Source organism: Coffea eugenioides, chromosome 11 (assembly GCF_003713205.1).
Source record: "Coffea eugenioides isolate CCC68of chromosome 11, Ceug_1.0, whole genome shotgun sequence".
Taxonomy (NCBI): Eukaryota; Viridiplantae; Streptophyta; class Magnoliopsida; order Gentianales; family Rubiaceae; genus Coffea; species Coffea eugenioides.
The window spans coordinates 11,891,136-11,908,303 of record NC_040045.1 but is presented as its reverse complement, the minus strand read 5'-3'; the positions used below and the strand labels follow the sequence as shown (position 1 = coordinate 11,908,303).

At 35.6% G+C, this 17,168-nt stretch overlaps 1 non-coding gene across 1 annotated transcript; it reads right to left on the bottom strand.

Annotated features, from left to right (window-relative positions):
• Nucleotides 1–10,650: 10,650 nt before the first annotated feature.
• Nucleotides 10,651–10,757, bottom strand: LOC113754646. The gene has a single exon (XR_003465324.1). It is a non-coding gene; the product is annotated as a small nucleolar RNA R71 (small nucleolar RNA).
• Between the last annotated feature and the right edge of the window lie 6,411 nt (nt 10,758–17,168).

Here is a 17,168-nt window from a genome sequence, read left to right as displayed (position 1 = left end):
AGTGGCTCTCAGGAGCCAGATTTCTAGTTGCAGTACTTGATCCGAACCCGTTGACTCTCCGTCAACGTAAATAGAACCAACATATCCGTTGACCCCACTTTACACCAATTTCCGTCCATCAAACATACCCCTACTAGGCCCGAACGCCGAACAGGAACAGTAATGGTAATACTTGAGTATACCGGAATCAAGAGTCTCAATATCCAAAGATTCCCAGAACAGACTACCGTGGTTCGTTATCTAATCGACCAGGCCCTTGCCGGCCCGACTCGAGTAACTAGCTACAGGTGTTGAGCTCAGAGGTCACAGAAAGGTCGTTGGATACCAGCCTCCAAACGACGTCCGAACAAACTCAGATACAGATAACAGTTTGTACACAGTAAATAGGCATACAGACAGACAAGAGAACGAGTGTGATAAAGTACACCCTCGTCTCCAACAGAATAAACAGATGAAACAGTCATTCAAATCATAGATTGTAGGTGCAGAAATCAAGTTAAGCAACAAATGAGGGGAGTGGTACACTCATCGATTCCAGTACAGATACTTCAAAAGTTTTTACCCAAAGTGGATTTAATCGCCTAGAAACCCTTACAACTCAAAAGATTGCAACTAAATACCTTTTCTTCTCAAACCACTCCATCACTCTTCTTAATCCTACCAAGAGAAGGGTTTTTATGGAGCAAATCAAAGTTTTAATGGTTGGTTTACAAGATCAAAGCAAGGAATGGAAGGAATAAGTGAAGGCTTTCTTTTTTTTTTTTTTCTTGTGAAGCTCGGCCAAGATGCTCAAAGAATGAAGATGATTTGTGGCCAATTTTGGTTTTAGTAAAGTTAGTGAATAGTGGTCAAAATCCAAGAACCAACCACGTCGCGATACCTAGCACCTTTTGAGTTAAAACATATCCTTTTGTCTCTCCAAGATTAATCCAACTAAGTAACCTCTAGTTATCTCTTAATACCTAGTAAATTAATCCCTGTATACAAAACTTAACCTAATTGGCCGAATTTCTCTCACTTAACGCACTAGCGGGTCTCACGTCCACTATACACTCCAAACTTAATATGAACTAACTTATATCAGAAAAATATTTTAAAAACTCTATTCACTTATAAAATGTCTGGAAAAATCAATATAATAAGGTATAATGAAAAAATGCATACGAGAAAATAAAATAAAATAATATAAAAATAAGAAAAATTTACGGGTCCTCACAGGATGGTTCAATTATATTGAAGGATTCTGCCCGGTTTCCCCACTTACCCCTCTGTTGGTGTTAGAAATTTTCCTATTTGGCTAAATTTTAACTAAAATAATTGAATTGACTAAAAACAAAAGTTAAGGGACTAATTGTGATTTAAGAAAAAAAAAGCCAAATAACAAATGGTTACTCACCCTTAACTAAACATGTATTTGAAGACCTTAAAAGAAAAATAATCATTTTAGTCTATTCTCTTTGCTTTTCTAGTGAGTGTGGTCCCTAATCTTGTAATCAATTACCATTAACCATTTAGTCCTAAGGCCTTTTGCAAGTGACAATATAGGACTTTTGAGTTTTACGGAAAATTGTGAGTTAATCGAATGATTACGTGAATTGCAAGTGCACCGTTAACGTAATAATACAAATGTAGGATTTGGTCCTAAGGCCTTAACCAATGTGGCCTTTTACTTATCATGGTAAACTAGCAAAAATATATATACTTGCTCTAAGGCAAGTCAACGATATATGTGTATGTGTCTATATATATATAAACAAAACAAATAAATAAATTCTAAAATCACATTATATGCCTTTATTGTCAATAATTGTGAATAATTTATATGATAATTTGTACCGTGACCGATGTGGAACAGTGACAACCAAGACTTCAACCGCAACCCAATTGTGAACCATGCTTGGAAGCAATAGTGGATCCTAGAATAGCAGACTTTTCTGCAAAAGATGAAGTCATCTGAATGAAGTCATCATTCAGAGCATCTATATTGGCTTCCTCTGTGCTCAAGATGACGCAGAGGAAAGGCCTAACATGGCCTGGGTAGTTCTCATCGTGCTCAACAGCCCTTCTCAAACCATGCCAACACCTCATCCACCTGCATTCTATGTCCATAGTTGGAGTGAAAGTGTCCAAAAGACCCAATAGAGGCTTATAAAGGATATGTAGATGAGTTATGAACTACTGAACTATATCCAAGATAGAGCAACAAATTAAACCAGAAAGATCTAGAGCTAGAAGTAGGAAAACTTAGGGTAAATTACACTAACTTTCCCACTAGCTTTTGCCAAGTCAAAAACGTCTCCTCTTGATTCTAGAATAGCGGGGACCTGCCTCTTATTTGTTAGATAATATCAAAACCTTCTCTTATTGTTAATTAAGGGAAGAAAATTAATATATTTGGTAATAAATTGACTTCAATGTTCCAAAATGCCCTTATAGTGACATAAGTAAATATTTCAAAAAACTAAGAAAGAGGGTAGGGCTAGTTTTCTCTTCTTCAAATTTGTGCTTACCAAAAATTGATGACATCTAATTGGATGTATAGCCATAAAAGTTGGCTATCCATCACCTTTGTTTTTCATTTTTTAAAATTAAGTGCTTGCGTTGTCAACAGTAAATTCACAATACGCTTATCTGTATTAACTTTCAATTTTAAATTTATTATCTAATATTTAAGTATATACAAGTTGGGATTTCATAGGATTAAAGGATTTGATAAATATACAATTAAACATACCTCATTTTGTTTTAATCCATTTTATTGTAGGAACAGAAGCACGTGCATACCAATTTATTTTGACAGCTAAGAATAAAAAGATCTATAATAAAACCACTGATTTAAAAATCTAAGAATTAAGCTTTATTTTTTTCTTTGTTTTGGGAGAAAATTAAAAATCTTTGTTTTAACAACTTTCTTGTGTTTAGTTAAAGCATATGAACAAGAAAGGTAAGGGTAAAGCTGTAATTTCAAAAAATTTGTGGCTGGATGGAAAGTAAGCTGACAATGAGTATTAGAAATTCAAGAAAATAAGCTGATAGTATGACTAATTAAGAGATTACGTGGCCAAGGATCTCAAGATTCTAACAGCACTCTCTTGCAAATGAATTTACTATACAACTTCATCTTTTTTGAATATGTAGATAGCCTTAGGAAAACAATGAAGTAGAAATGAGAACTCATGTAAAACAATTTACACTTATAATTACAGGATTAAATAGAGTATTCAATTTAACCTTTGCCTTTTGATGATCTCCTAACTAAAGCATATTCTGATACCACCGTCGTGCTGAAATACCGAAGCGTTCAAGCTAGAAATACAAGAGTTTCTAATAAAAAAAATCATAAAATTATAACTATTTCATGGGAGATCTTTCAACTAAGACTAAGATAACTAGTTGTTCAACTTAATGGCTGAACAAAGGCTTGGATCACTTTTTGCCATTGGTAGTACATCAAGCCAAAAAGTAAAAATGGAACCTTTTTTTTTTTTTTTTAAATACTTGACTGTTGGATCACACCATTTATAAATAAACTTGCGACTAATACAATACAAAAATTACGCAATTACACCATTGACATTAAATGTCAAATATGAAAATTATCACAAATAAGTCATAACTTTCACACTGTAAAAGAGGTTACAGCCATAGAAAAACCAAACTCAAGTAATAATTTAACCATCTTCGCAAAGAAAAGCCACAATATTTTCATCAACTCTAATTCGATGCATCGTCTCAGAAAAATAAATGAAAGGAAAATGATGAATGAAAATAAAAGGTCATAAAAGTGAGATAGGAAACTTCACAAAATTACCTGAACCTTGGAACAAACAAAAAAAATTCCTCACTTAGATTTTCAAAGTACTTTATGAGATATCCCACATCTATAAGAGAAAGAGGAAAAAAATGGCTTAAGAATTTGGATGCTTGGACTACATAATAATTTGGATTAACTATTTTGGATAAGTGGATTTCGATCCAAAAATTATTTGAGCCAGCCCTTTGGCCCGAGTCATTACACTTTAGTCTTGCCACAGTGTAATTAAAGGGCCAACTCCAAATGCTCATATCACACTCATTCTAGATCCGAATGCCGTAATGACCAACCATTTTAATCAAGCATCATAAATACACAGTGAGATATGGCCAAACCAATGGAAACTGGTCAATTTCTGGCACATTTCTGAAAAATTTTATTTTCTTAATCAATTCAATTTGGATTTGGACCTACCATATACCATTTTAAAGCTCTGTTATAGGGCTTTTTAACCGTTCAAGACCCATTCCAAAATTATCTATAAATAAATCCCAGAAATTTGAGAAAGTAGACAGCATGTATGTCGCAAAACTTAGGTCTAGAGTTCAACAAGTGTATACTTCTAATCCCTAAACCCAAACCTTCTTCTTTGTTCAAAAGTAATTCCGTAGATCTCACACAAAGTCAAAGGAATACAAAAATAGATTATTAAAATAAATGATAGGGCACAAGAAGATGACTTACATGATGTATCAATCTTCGTCTTTTGATTGAAGTGGGTAGAAGAAAAACCTCTAGATTCCAGTCCTATTCAGATTAGAAAAAATTAATCAGCATGATCTGAAGGAAACTCCTGTTCCAACTACTAGTAGAAAAATTCAACAATATTAATAAAAAATTCTAAACTTATTGGTGAAGGACACGACAGATTCAAAGTGATAGGGATAGGAAAGAAAAAGGGTGAGAGATGGGAGTGCTTGTAGGTATCTCTATGATTTTTTTTTCTTTTTAAAAGTCTATCTTTGGAGGGGAAAAACTCGATTATTAAACACAACATGGGTTCTAGAGGAAGCCAAAATTTTGGTGACCAAATTTGTAGGATTCATGGGTTCTTTCCCAAATTGAGCAGATAAAAAAATTTGAATTTCTTTTTTCTAGTAAAATCACTGATTAAAGAAATATTATTGTAATTCAAATATGTTATATCATCTTTTTCGTATTATGTATTTTTATTTAGGCAAACCAACTATTTATCAGGAAAAAAAGATAAATCCAACTTTGATACAACTAAATACATATGATAGGTTACATTTTTATCATTAATTTTATGATTGTTTCCCTTTTTTATTTTACCAAATATTGCATTAATTGATGGATTCTACTTATATTCGGTAATTGATTTTAGTAGTAGAGATTTGGGGCAAAAAGGGATTAAAGACTTCATTTTCACTGGACTCTTATATGGATTAGCTTTGGCACGAGATCACTAACCATGAGTTGAAATTGCAAGAGTCAGATGTTTCATCAAATGGATAGTATTTAATTTTTACATGGATACTAGTCTATTTTGTCTACTAAGATGTCTACTAGATCTTGACATATCATTGAACCCCTTTGCAAGTACATTTATTGATGCCAATGTTCATATGCCAAATTACACATGGCGTTTCACTGGCTTTTATTGACATCCTGATGCTTCAAAGCAAAAATATTCCTGGCATTCTCTCCGACAACTAAGCACACAATCTCGACTCCCCTGGCTTTGTATTGGTGATTATAATGAGGTCCTTAGCCAAAACGAATTTCAAGGTTCTGGTCCACGAAATAACTGCAAATCATGAATTTTCGTCAGGCCTTGATGGATAGTAATTTGCACGATGTGGGCTATGAAGGTTTCCCTTATACATGGTGCCATAGTCGGACATATCCAAATACGATTAGAGCGAGACTTGATTGTGCTTGTGCAACTCAAGATTTTGTGGACTTATTCCCTGATTCAAAACTCAAGCATGTGCACTCTATATTCTCTGATCATTTGCCTCTAGTTTTTAGCTTTGAGAATTTCATTAAATTTTCAAAGACTACAAATGAGGCGAAGAAATTTAAACGCTTTATGTTCAAAGCCATGTGGATAAAGGCAGATGATTGTGAAAACGTAATTCGACAATCTTGAGAAAGTACATCTGCGGATAATGCTTGTGTTAATTTGTTAAAGAAAACTGATGAATGTCAAATGGGTCTTTTACAATGGAGCAAATCAAAATTTGGTAATGTTTGTTCTACAGCAGATGACCTAAGGAAAAAGATTGCTAAGCTGCAGCAAGGGACTCTCTCTGATGCTGTTAAGTCTCAAATTGGGACTTTAACAAATCAATTAGAGGATACTTTGGATCGGGAAAATACTATGTGGAAGCAAAGGAGTAAAACTCACTGGTATCGAGAGGGGGATCGAAATACAGCTTTCTTCTATGCACAAGCATCCAAGCGACAGAAGCAAAATTAGATAAATGGCCTTTTCACTGATGCGGGGCAGTGGTGCAACTCCCATGATGATCTGGAGAACATTATCTTAGACCATTTTGGATCCATTTTTTCCAGTTCAAAGCCATCTCCTGAGATAATTGATGCGGTTTTGCAAAGGGTGCAACCTAAGGTATCTAAACGAATGAATGATTCACTAATGCGAACTTACTCAGCTTTTGAGGTAACACAAGCTTTAAATAAAATGCATCCTTTTAAATCTCTCGGTCCTGATGGCATGTCCCCAATATTTTATCAGAAATTTTGGGATGTTGTTAGTTAGGATGTAGTGAAATGTGTTCTTGAATTATTGAACAATGGGCATTTTGATGATCAATTGAATTTCACTTACATTGTGCTTATCCCAAAATGCCAATGTCCATCCAATATAACTCAATTTCGTCCAATTAGTTTATGTAATGTAGTTTATAGATTAGCTTCTAAGGTTATAGCTAATAGATTAAATAAAGTTCTTTCAATAATTCTCTCGCCCTTTCAGTCTGCTTTTATTCCTGGTCGTCTCATTACAGATAATATCCTGATCGCTTACGAAGTTAACCACTCTCTTAAATCAAAGTCTGCAGGCAAAGAGGGATCCATGTCCATTAAATTGGACATGAGCAAAGCGTTTGATAGTGTTGAGTGGCCTTTTCTTAAGGAAATGATGTTGGCTTTAGGTTTTCACCCATCTTTTGTTGATCTTATTTTCAGTTGTTTCTCTACTGTTTCATATTTTTTTCAGCTAAATGGTGTTGAATTTGGTTATCTACGACCACAGCGGGGCATTAGACAAGGCGATCCAATTTCTCTCTTATATGTGTAGAGGCTTTTTCCTGTCTATTACAAGAAGCAAAGGCTTATGGTAAATTGTCAGGAGTTCGAATAGGTCAGAGTGGCCCCAAGCTTTCTCATTTATTATTTGCAGACGATATTTTGTTATTTGGCAAAGCTACCCTACAAGAAGCTCGACATATTCAGGATATCTTGCAACTATATAAGGAAGCTTCTGGGCAAGAGATCAATCTTGAGAAATCAGCTGTGGTTTTCAGTGGTAACACAGATTTCTCAACCCGACAAGATATCACTTAGTTCCTGAATATTAAAGAAGTGGTTTCACATGAAAAATATCTTGGTCTTCCCACCGTTATTGGACGCTCCAAATGTGAGGTATTCTCTTCTATCAAGGATAGAATTTGGCAATGAATTCAAGGATGGAATGAACAACGGTTATCAAAAGGGGGAAAGGAAATTTTGCTAAAAGCAGTGGTTCAGGCAATTCCCACATATTCGATGTCTTGTTTCAAATTTCAAGATTCTTTGCTAATGGATATCCAATCAATGATGAGCAATTTTTGGTGGGGTGATGGAAATAAGGCTAGACCAATTCACTGGGTTAGTTGGGATAAACTTTGCAGCCGAAAAGAAGATGGAGGAATGGGTTTTAGGCAGCTTAAGACTTTTAATCTTGCATTGTTATCTAAGCAAGCGTGGCATATTGCTACACAACCTGTGAAGACCCGAAAATTTTCTTATTTATCGAATGTTACAAGTTTACTTAAGTATTTATTTACTCATTTTCTCCGAATTATTTATGTTGACCATTTAAAAATCTAGTTATATGGAACAACGCCTCTTTTATATTTTAAAACGTTTTGTTGGAAAATTCACTTTTCGAAAATTCGTTTAGTTCAGAATAGCGAGTACACGTTTTTTGAGGCTATACTTGGATCGGGGGTGTATTAATATTGGAGAATTAAGAATGATCAATGATAAGAGTTTATTTTACGTATTTTTAAGTGCATTTTATTAGTTAATTTTGAGTTGATTATTTAGTTTTATAATTAAAATAAAGAGGTTTTTGGTAAAATTATATATTTTTGGTAAAAGTGGATAATATTGCATTTCTATTGATTTTAATGGCAAAAACTTCATTTTTATGCAGGAATGATGATTCAATCACCAAAGGATGTCAAATGAGGTAAAAAATAGAGATTGGGTGATGAATTTAAGTGGCAACAAGAAGAATGAAGTGAAAAACGTTCAAGTGAAGAAATGCAATACAAGTCAGTTTTGACACTCTTCAGTATTTTGACCATATCTGGAGCTACACTTATCGGATTGAGGTGATACCATTTTAAAGCTAAGAAAGAGACCTACAATTCGTATGAAGACATCGAAATCCATTTCTGCCATCTTCATGGACAAAACGCTGGAATACAGAAGCTGCACCCTGTGGTCGGAAGTTAAAACAGAGGTTTGAACAGGTGACAGTATTTCGATCATATCTCACGCTACAAAGCTCCGATTTGGATGATTCTTGAAGCATTGGAAAGCTAACTCAAAGGGCTACAAATTTTGTGTTTTGCACAAAAGCTAGTTCGGCCTTTATGATAGAGAAAATCGCAGATGAAGTAAGGCCAAAGTGAATACGCGAGTACACAAAACGTGACTTGTAACCGCGTTTTGTGTAGGCGCGTTTTATAGCCGAAATTCTGCAATTTGACTCAGCCAATTCTCTTGTGTTCATACCACTTTCCAGCTATAAGATGCAAGGGAATTCGGTGCACATGCTTCAGAAGACAAAAGGGCAAGAAAAGTGGCTTATTTTCAAGTCAAAAATATTGGTTTTTGACTATGCTAACAAAGTGCAGATTTGGGAATCAAAGGTTAGAATTTGACTTGGAAAAATAGAGCCTTTGAGTAGTTTTTATGCTAAGACATTGAGAGAGGTCTGAGAGCCATTCGTAGCTTAGCTTCTTACAGAAAAACATAGTCTCTCTAGCTAGGTACTTGCAAGGGGCAATTGAGGTTTCATCTTGTAATCATCTTAGTTCAAGACAAAGGAGATTTTTGGAAGGCTTTACCATATCTTGGCTAAGACTTTCTTTACTCTGTTTGTATTTGTAATTCCTGATGATTTACATTAATGAAGTTATGAGTGTTTCATCATTCATGAGTAGCTAATTTCCTTTATCTAGGGAGTAGATGAAGCTTATGGCCAAATGATATGAAGTGATTGTGATTTATGCTTGTTATGTCTTGTATTAACTTATCTACTTGTGTATGTTGGATTACTTGTTGTTGCTTGATCACCAATAGTAGGTTTATAGTTGTTTTTACTCATTGAGAAATGGTAAAAATAATGGAATGACACAAGTAGAACTTGAGTTGTATATTCATGAGAATAGAAATACATTCAAGTGGATGAAATCTGCATTTCATGTGTAAATAAGAACAGATTTAGTATTTACCAAGAGATTAGGAAAAACTAATCTGTTTTAACCCATTATTATCATGAGAATGTGAATTTGGTATTTCTGGAAATGAATCCTTGGTTAAACAAGAGCAGTAACAAGTGTTGAATTAATTCATTTTAGATCTTTTGAGTCATAAGTGGAATCTACGTCCCTAGATCTTAATATTTAGTGAATTCTACTCCTATTGTGAAATTGCATTTATCTATTTAAGAATTTTTGTAGTTGAATTAAAATCTGAAGTTTCTGCTCAAATTAATTGTAAGTCTAAATAATAGAGTAAATTAGTATCTAATAATTGTTTTAATTGCTCCTCGTGGGATCGACCCGATACACATCTTGTACTACAATTGCGACCTGTATACTTGCAGTCCAACGGGTGTAAAATCGGAATTAAACTTGCATTGATAAAAAAAAATCCCGTCAAGTTTTTGGCGCCGTTGCCGGGGAGCGGCAATATTAGAGCCTAATCATCTTTATTAATTTAGACAGCTTTATTTTTTTTAGATTATATTTAATCTTATATTGTAATCAGTTTTTTTACCATTGAAGTTGCATAATATCCCTTATTTCTGTTTGTAGTGTATGCACCGGGAGTCTCGAGAAGTCGCACCTTTCGATCCAGAAATTGAGAGGACACTACGTAGACAAAGGAGGCACACACAACAGCAAGAGGAACAAGAGATTTGGCAACCGATAGAGGAAATTTTGATAGAACTACCATTTGAAGAAGAAATGGCTGAAAATGAAGCAAATAGGCGAGTTCTACGAGATTTTGCTCTACCAGGAACACAAGGATCTCAAACAAGCATAGTAAGGCCTACGGTAAATGCTAACAACTTTGAGATTAAGCCATCACTTATCCAAATGGTTCAACAATCTCAATTTGGAGGTAATGCTGTAGAAGATCCTAACTCACACTTAGCTACATTCTTAGAAATATGTGATACAATTAAAATGAATGGAGTTAGTGATGATGCTATAAGGTTACGGTTGTTCCCATTTTCATTGAGAGATAAGGCCAAACTTTGGCTACACTCTCATGCTCCTAATACTTTCACCGGATGGGATGATTTATCAAGAGCATTCTTAAATAAGTATTTTCCACCAGGTAAGACTGCTAAGCTAAGAATGGATATCACTAGTTTTAGCCAAATGGAAGGTGAATCATTATATGAGGCATGGGAAAGGTTTAGAGATTTGCTTCGGAAATGTCCACATCATGGACTGCCGGAGTGGTTAATCATACAAACCTTCTATAATGGTTTAGTTTTTTCTACTAAAACTATAATCGATGCAGCTGCAGGTGGAGCTTTAATGGGTAAATCACCCCAAGAAGCTCATAATTTGATAGAAGAAATGGCAGCAAATAACTACCAATGGGCCAATGAGAGAGGTAATACAAGACGTCACGCAGGTATGATAGAAATGGACACTCTCAATATGCTGAGTGCTCAAATGAATAATGTGATGAAGTTGCTAAATAGACAAGGTGGAGTTGGTCCAAGTTCATCTAATGCACATGTAGCGTGTTGTTCTATATGTGGAGGTGAACATGATAGTAATGAGTGTGTTGATTCTGAGCAGGTACAATTTGTTAATAATTACAACCGAAATGCTCCAAATAATCCCTACTCGAATACTTACAATTCGGGGTGGAGAAATCATCCAAACTTTGGATGGAAAGATCAAGGCAATCAACAAAGGCCAACCAATCCGCCGGGATTTCAACCAAGGCAACCCCAGGCTGAAACTAAACCAAGTTGGGAGATCGCGGTGGAAAAACTTGCTAAGGTGACTTCGGATAGATTCGAGCGAGTTGAGGGGCGGTTGGACCTATTAGCTGGGATGTACAGAAACTTGGAGGTTCAAATTAGTCAAATTGCCAATGTGATCAACAATAGAAACCCTGGTGAATTACCAAGTAAAACCGAAGTGAATCCGAGAGAGCATGTCAATGCAATCACTCTTAGAAGAGGTAAAACGGTTGATGGATTCGATTTTGAAAATTCAGGTGGTGAAAAAGACAAGAAGCAAGCAATTGAAGGGGAGCAAGAAAGTCAAAATGATCATGTTATCATTGATATTGATGCACTTCATCCCAAATTAAATTCTAATGTGATACCTTTTCCTCACAGGTTGAAGAAAGATGGACAGGATCGGGAGTTTGAAAAGTTCTTCAAAATGTTTAAACAATTGCACATTAACATTCCTTTCATTGATGCTATAACACAGATTCCCTCTTATGCACGTTTCTTGAAAGACATCATGTCAAAGAAGAGGAAAATTGTAGATAATGAGATGATAGCATTAACGGAAGAGTGTAGTGCATTGATTAAAAATAAACTCCCTCCTAAATTGAAAGATCCGGGAAGTTTTTCTATTCCTTGCACTATTGGTCAATTGCATTTTTCTAATGCTTTATGTGATTTAGGTGCAAGTGTGTCACTTATGCCGTTATCGGTTGCCCGGAGATTGGGACTTCAAGAGCTAAAAGCTACCAATATTACATTGCAATTGGCGGATCGGTCAATCACACGTCCCATGGGTATTTTGGAAAATGTGCTCATAAAGGTAAGACAATCTATAATACCTGTGGATTTTGTTGTCTTAGATATTGAAGAAGATGTGAGAATGCCAATTATTCTAGGACGACTGTTTTTAGCCACTGCACGAACTATAATTGATGTAGAAAAAGGTAAGCTTATATTACGGGTTAATGGTGAGGAATTGGAATTCAATTTGGATAATAAAGAAGGGAGTATAGAGCCTACTGCTCTTGTTTCTAATATGCCATATGATGAAAAGGTTAACCAAGAAAGGACCGAAGAAGTTAAATTTATAAATGTCCTTGGTACTAACTTTCATGGTGTAGGAACAAAGGAGGAGAAGATAAGGATGGAAGTTGGCTTAATAAATTCGCCATTCCATGAAGAAAATGGTGAAAAGTTGAGCCAATTCAGAAAAGACAAGCAAAATCCACTCCAAGGTGAAGTTGAGCCTCTCTATGACAAGTCTAATATTCCTCCTTGGCATTTGAGGAAATTGGACTATGAAGATCAATGCATGGTTCACCACATGGTGGATTGGCTCGGGAGTTTCGACCCATGGGGAGAAAATCGCTCCCTAATGCTCTAAAGTGATTCAACTCTTTCAGTCGAGCCAATGACTATAAACAAAAGCGCTAATTGGGAGGCAACCCAATGTTATGTTATTTGTGTTAATTTTTTGTGATTTTTAGACTTAAATAAGTGTTTTTGTTAATTTTTTGTTTTTGTGTTATAGGGTTGGCAAATGGAAGCAAGAATGACCATGTGAGGTGAAAAGGGCAAACTTTGATCAAGCAACTCAACCACTCGATTTGCGTTAAAGGTGTTTTTGATTCATTATAAAGGGGTAAAATGCATGTTTTTAATGTTTTACATTTGTTCCAGTCGTTAAAATTGGCAAACAAATTATCTATGATGCATTTTAAGTCATTGGGGTACCTTTCGTAATTTTTCAAAAGTTGAAATTCTGCTAAAAATCGAAGCAGAAAACGCGTTTTCCAATAAAACGCGACTAAACGTCGCGTTTCTCAGAATCGCGTTTTCAATTCTGCGCCTGCAGAACAGAAAACGCGCCTTTAAAACGCGACTTAAAGTCGCGTTTTGGAGGAAGTCGCGTTTTCTCGCCTGAGCAAAACTGGAAACGCGACACAGATAAACGCGACTTAAAGTCGCGTTTTCATACGTAATCGCGTTTTCAATTCTGCGAGATTTGTGCAGAAAACGCGGCTTTAAAAACGCGCGTTGAAGGCGCGTTTTTAGTCGCGTTTGTGGTTCACTTTTCTGCTTCAAAAACGCGATTTCCAGAACATTTCTTCACTTCTCCAATTTTTCCAGCCGCGTTTTTCCCTCTTTCCTTCTACCCAACTCACAAATCTTCCATTTTGTTCCATAATCTTGCTAGAAATCATCACCCCAACACCTTTTGAGCTTCATACAACCTTTTTAACCGATTAAAATCCAAGAAAAACACCTAAAATCAGGTTTTTGAGGGATTGAAGGTTAGGGTTCTTAAACTCTAATTTCTTCAATTTGAGGTCAATTGGAGGTTGTTTCATAGGGCTTTTGACATTTTTAGCATCACCAAACATCCTTCTACGTGATTGAGGTAAGTTTCTTCATCAAATCTTTTGATTTTAGAAGATCATATTTTTTATCCTGAGCTATCTGACATCTTTTAATTTCGAAAATTTGATGAGGTTCATGGCTATTTTTGATTTTATTCATGATTATTATGATTGTTTAAGCATGTTTAAATGTTTAAATGTAGCAATTTATTGGTTTTCAAGTACTTTAAAATTCACAATTGCTATATTTAGACGAAATTGGAAAATGAAGTTAGGGTGTTTCTGAGCCATTAGTGATGATTAATTATGGTTAAGGATGGTTAGTTGATGATGTTTGGGCATATGCATTGTGTATATTGAGTAATTTGGTTGATTTAGTGAGTTAATTGGTTAATTTTTGCTTAAACATGATTATAGCTAAAGGCATGTTATTATTGTTAATTCTCATTAGTTATAATCATAATTGTTGCTAATTTCACTGATTGGGTTATAATTATTGCATATCTTGTTTCAATTGGTGATTTTGAGTAATTTTTGGGCATAAATTATGGCTCTTCTTGTGTGGTCCTATACATTAGTTATTGGACGTGTTGTCACTTGAAGGGATAAATTGGAGGTTATTTGGATCATTTTAGAACATTCATTGCCAAATTGTGCATTGTGTCTAAATATATGTGGTTAATTGCAACATTTTCTTTTAGGTACTATGCCAAGGGGAAGAAGAGCGGTACTTTCATCCTCTAGTAGTGAGGAGAGAGAGGTTAATGAAGAGATGGACGTGTCTGAGGAGGAGAGTTCACCTTCTCCGCCACCGGTTAGTCGACAGCCTGGTGAGGGCAGCTCTCGTGGAGCGGGAAGATCTGTGTTTGACAGTGCAAGGTTCACTAATCGAAGGAATCAAGAATGGCATGAGGAGCATGCTAACTTGGAGTTTTTGTTTGAGATGCACGTCAGTCCACCAGTTGAGATGATGTACAACATCTCGGAGGCTTTTGCTCAGCTTGGATGGGCTCCGATTCTCACCTTACCAAACCATTACTACCCCGATTTGGTGCGCGAGTTTTACGCCAACATTGAGAGAAAGGCGCACCACAGTGGAGAAATGGTTGAGTCCTGGGTGCGTGGAAGACGAATCGTCTTGTCACGTCAAGATTTGGCCGCTATTTTGGGGTGTATGGATGATGGACGTCCAGTAGATTTGAAGATGGAGTTTGTTCCCCCGAATAGGAGGTGGGATCCATCATTGGCCATGGCCAGATTTGGTCTCGAGTACCAGCCTTTTCGCTCTACAAGGAAGGAGACCATTTTGGCGAATGTCTTCGAACCTCGTCATCGGCTTATCATTTACATGATGGCTCACAATGTCATCCCAAAGAAGACGGGGCACACGGAGGTTCGCAAGAGCGATATTTACTTCCTTGATTACATGTTCCACAACCGAACTTCCCCGTATGCTCGAATTTCATTGCCGAACATCATCATCAGCCACATTAGGTCTACGGCGAGGCGTAAGACAATTTCTTTCAAACTTTCATTTCCTCGTCTACTGACTTTAATCTTCCCCCGTTTTGAAGTTCCCTTGGAAGGCATGCGGCGGGAGTATGTTCCACCACGTGCTGAGATGACTATCACTACTCTTCGCCGCCTTGGTATTGGTACGGGAGACATTCCACGCCCTGTTCAGGAGCGGAGACAAAAGGCTAGACATGGTCGCGATGGAGCTGGACCATCTACTGCAGCACCACCTCCTCCTCCGCCACAGACCAACTGGCAGCGGCTTTTCGGTCGCTTGGACGACATCGACCATCATTTAGCCAGAATGGATACTCGCCTGGACCGAATTGAAGATCATTTAGGCACACGCCCACCTCCCATCGATGATGATGAAGATGACGATGAAGAGGATGATTGAGGCTGCCCTTTGGCTGGCTTTTCTTTTGTTTGCTTGTTATTTTTTATCTTTTGTTTGAAAAATGTTAACTTACATTCCTTATTTTGAATATTGGAACTTGTGGCAGTAACTAGTAGATCGTTGACTGTGGATGGTTGAGCGGTCGATGACTCATGATTCAAGGCTTCACTGGACTGCAGTCATCTCACTTGGGGAGTCACTTGTTCCTTTCTTTTGATTCTTTTCTTTTCTTTCCCTACACATTGAGGACAATGTGTATTCTAAGTGTGGGGGAAGAAATGTGTGGTACTTGTGATTTTAGTTGTGTTTGATATAATTCTTGTGCTTAAATGGTGTTTCTTGTGGTTGCTGGCAGGGAGATTTAGTCCACTTTTAAGGGGAGACTTGTGTTTGATATAATTCTTGTGCTTAAATGGTGTTTCTTGTGGTTGCTGGCAGGGAGATTTAGTCCACTTTTAAGGGGAGACTCTGTCAAAATTTTTCCAAAACCTTATACATATATATGTTATTAACTATAATAAATAAATAAAATTTTGTCACTTATCCTTTTGAAATAAAAATATGTGGTTTTGATACTTCTTTTCTCATGAAATTTGGAAATGATTTTTATGTGATTATAATTTTTTCATCTATAGGAAAGTATATCTAGTAAAGTGGAGAAAATTATGCCTACATTTTGTATATTTGATGAAAATTCTTCTTTTTATCTAATTTTATAAGATAAAAAATTAATATGGTTAATAAGTGTCATACTCTTCTCATGATTACTCTTAGAGGGAATTTTATTATATATATATATTAAAAAAAAAAACAAGAAAAAAAAATGGTTATTCTACTCCAATGATTCTCGTACTGAGTAACCGGGGGTTGGCATCTACAAATGTCGACATTTGCATAAAAAGGTACTTGAATTAAGAGTATGCAAAGCAACTTGAGTATGTGAAATGTTGAGTAACCGGGGATCTGCATCTAAAAATGTTGATCTTCGCGTCAAAAGGCATTTTTCACAACTTAAGTAATATTTAACCCTTAAAATATATAAAAAAATAAATAAATAAATAAATAAAAAGTAAATTAAATCCCTCTTTAAGAAAAATAAGAAGTTGATCATGAGATTAGTTAGCATCTTTATTGACTATAGGAGTTGCTTGCTTACGAAATTGGATAAAAATAAGAAGTTGAGTTGGATTGGTAAAATTATGGTATACTTGGCTCTTCTTTGCTTGATATTATGAGTACTTGAACTTAATGGAAAGATCACATAAGGGTTATTTACCTTGATTCAAGGAAATGGAGTTGAAATACTACATATGTTTATTTTCAATTTTTGGATCATTGATGGTTGGAATTTTATATTGCTTGAGGACAAGCAATGATTCAAGTGTGGGGGTATTTGATAAGAGTTTATTTTACGTATTTTTAAGTGCATTTTATTAGTTAATTTTGAGTTGATTATTTAGTTTTATAATTAAAATAAAGAGGTTTTTGGTAAAATTATATATTTTTGGTAAAAGTGGATAATATTGCATTTCTATTGATTTTAATGGCAAAAACTTCATTTTTATGCAGGAATGATGATTCAATCACCAAAGGATGTCAAATGAGGTAAAAAAT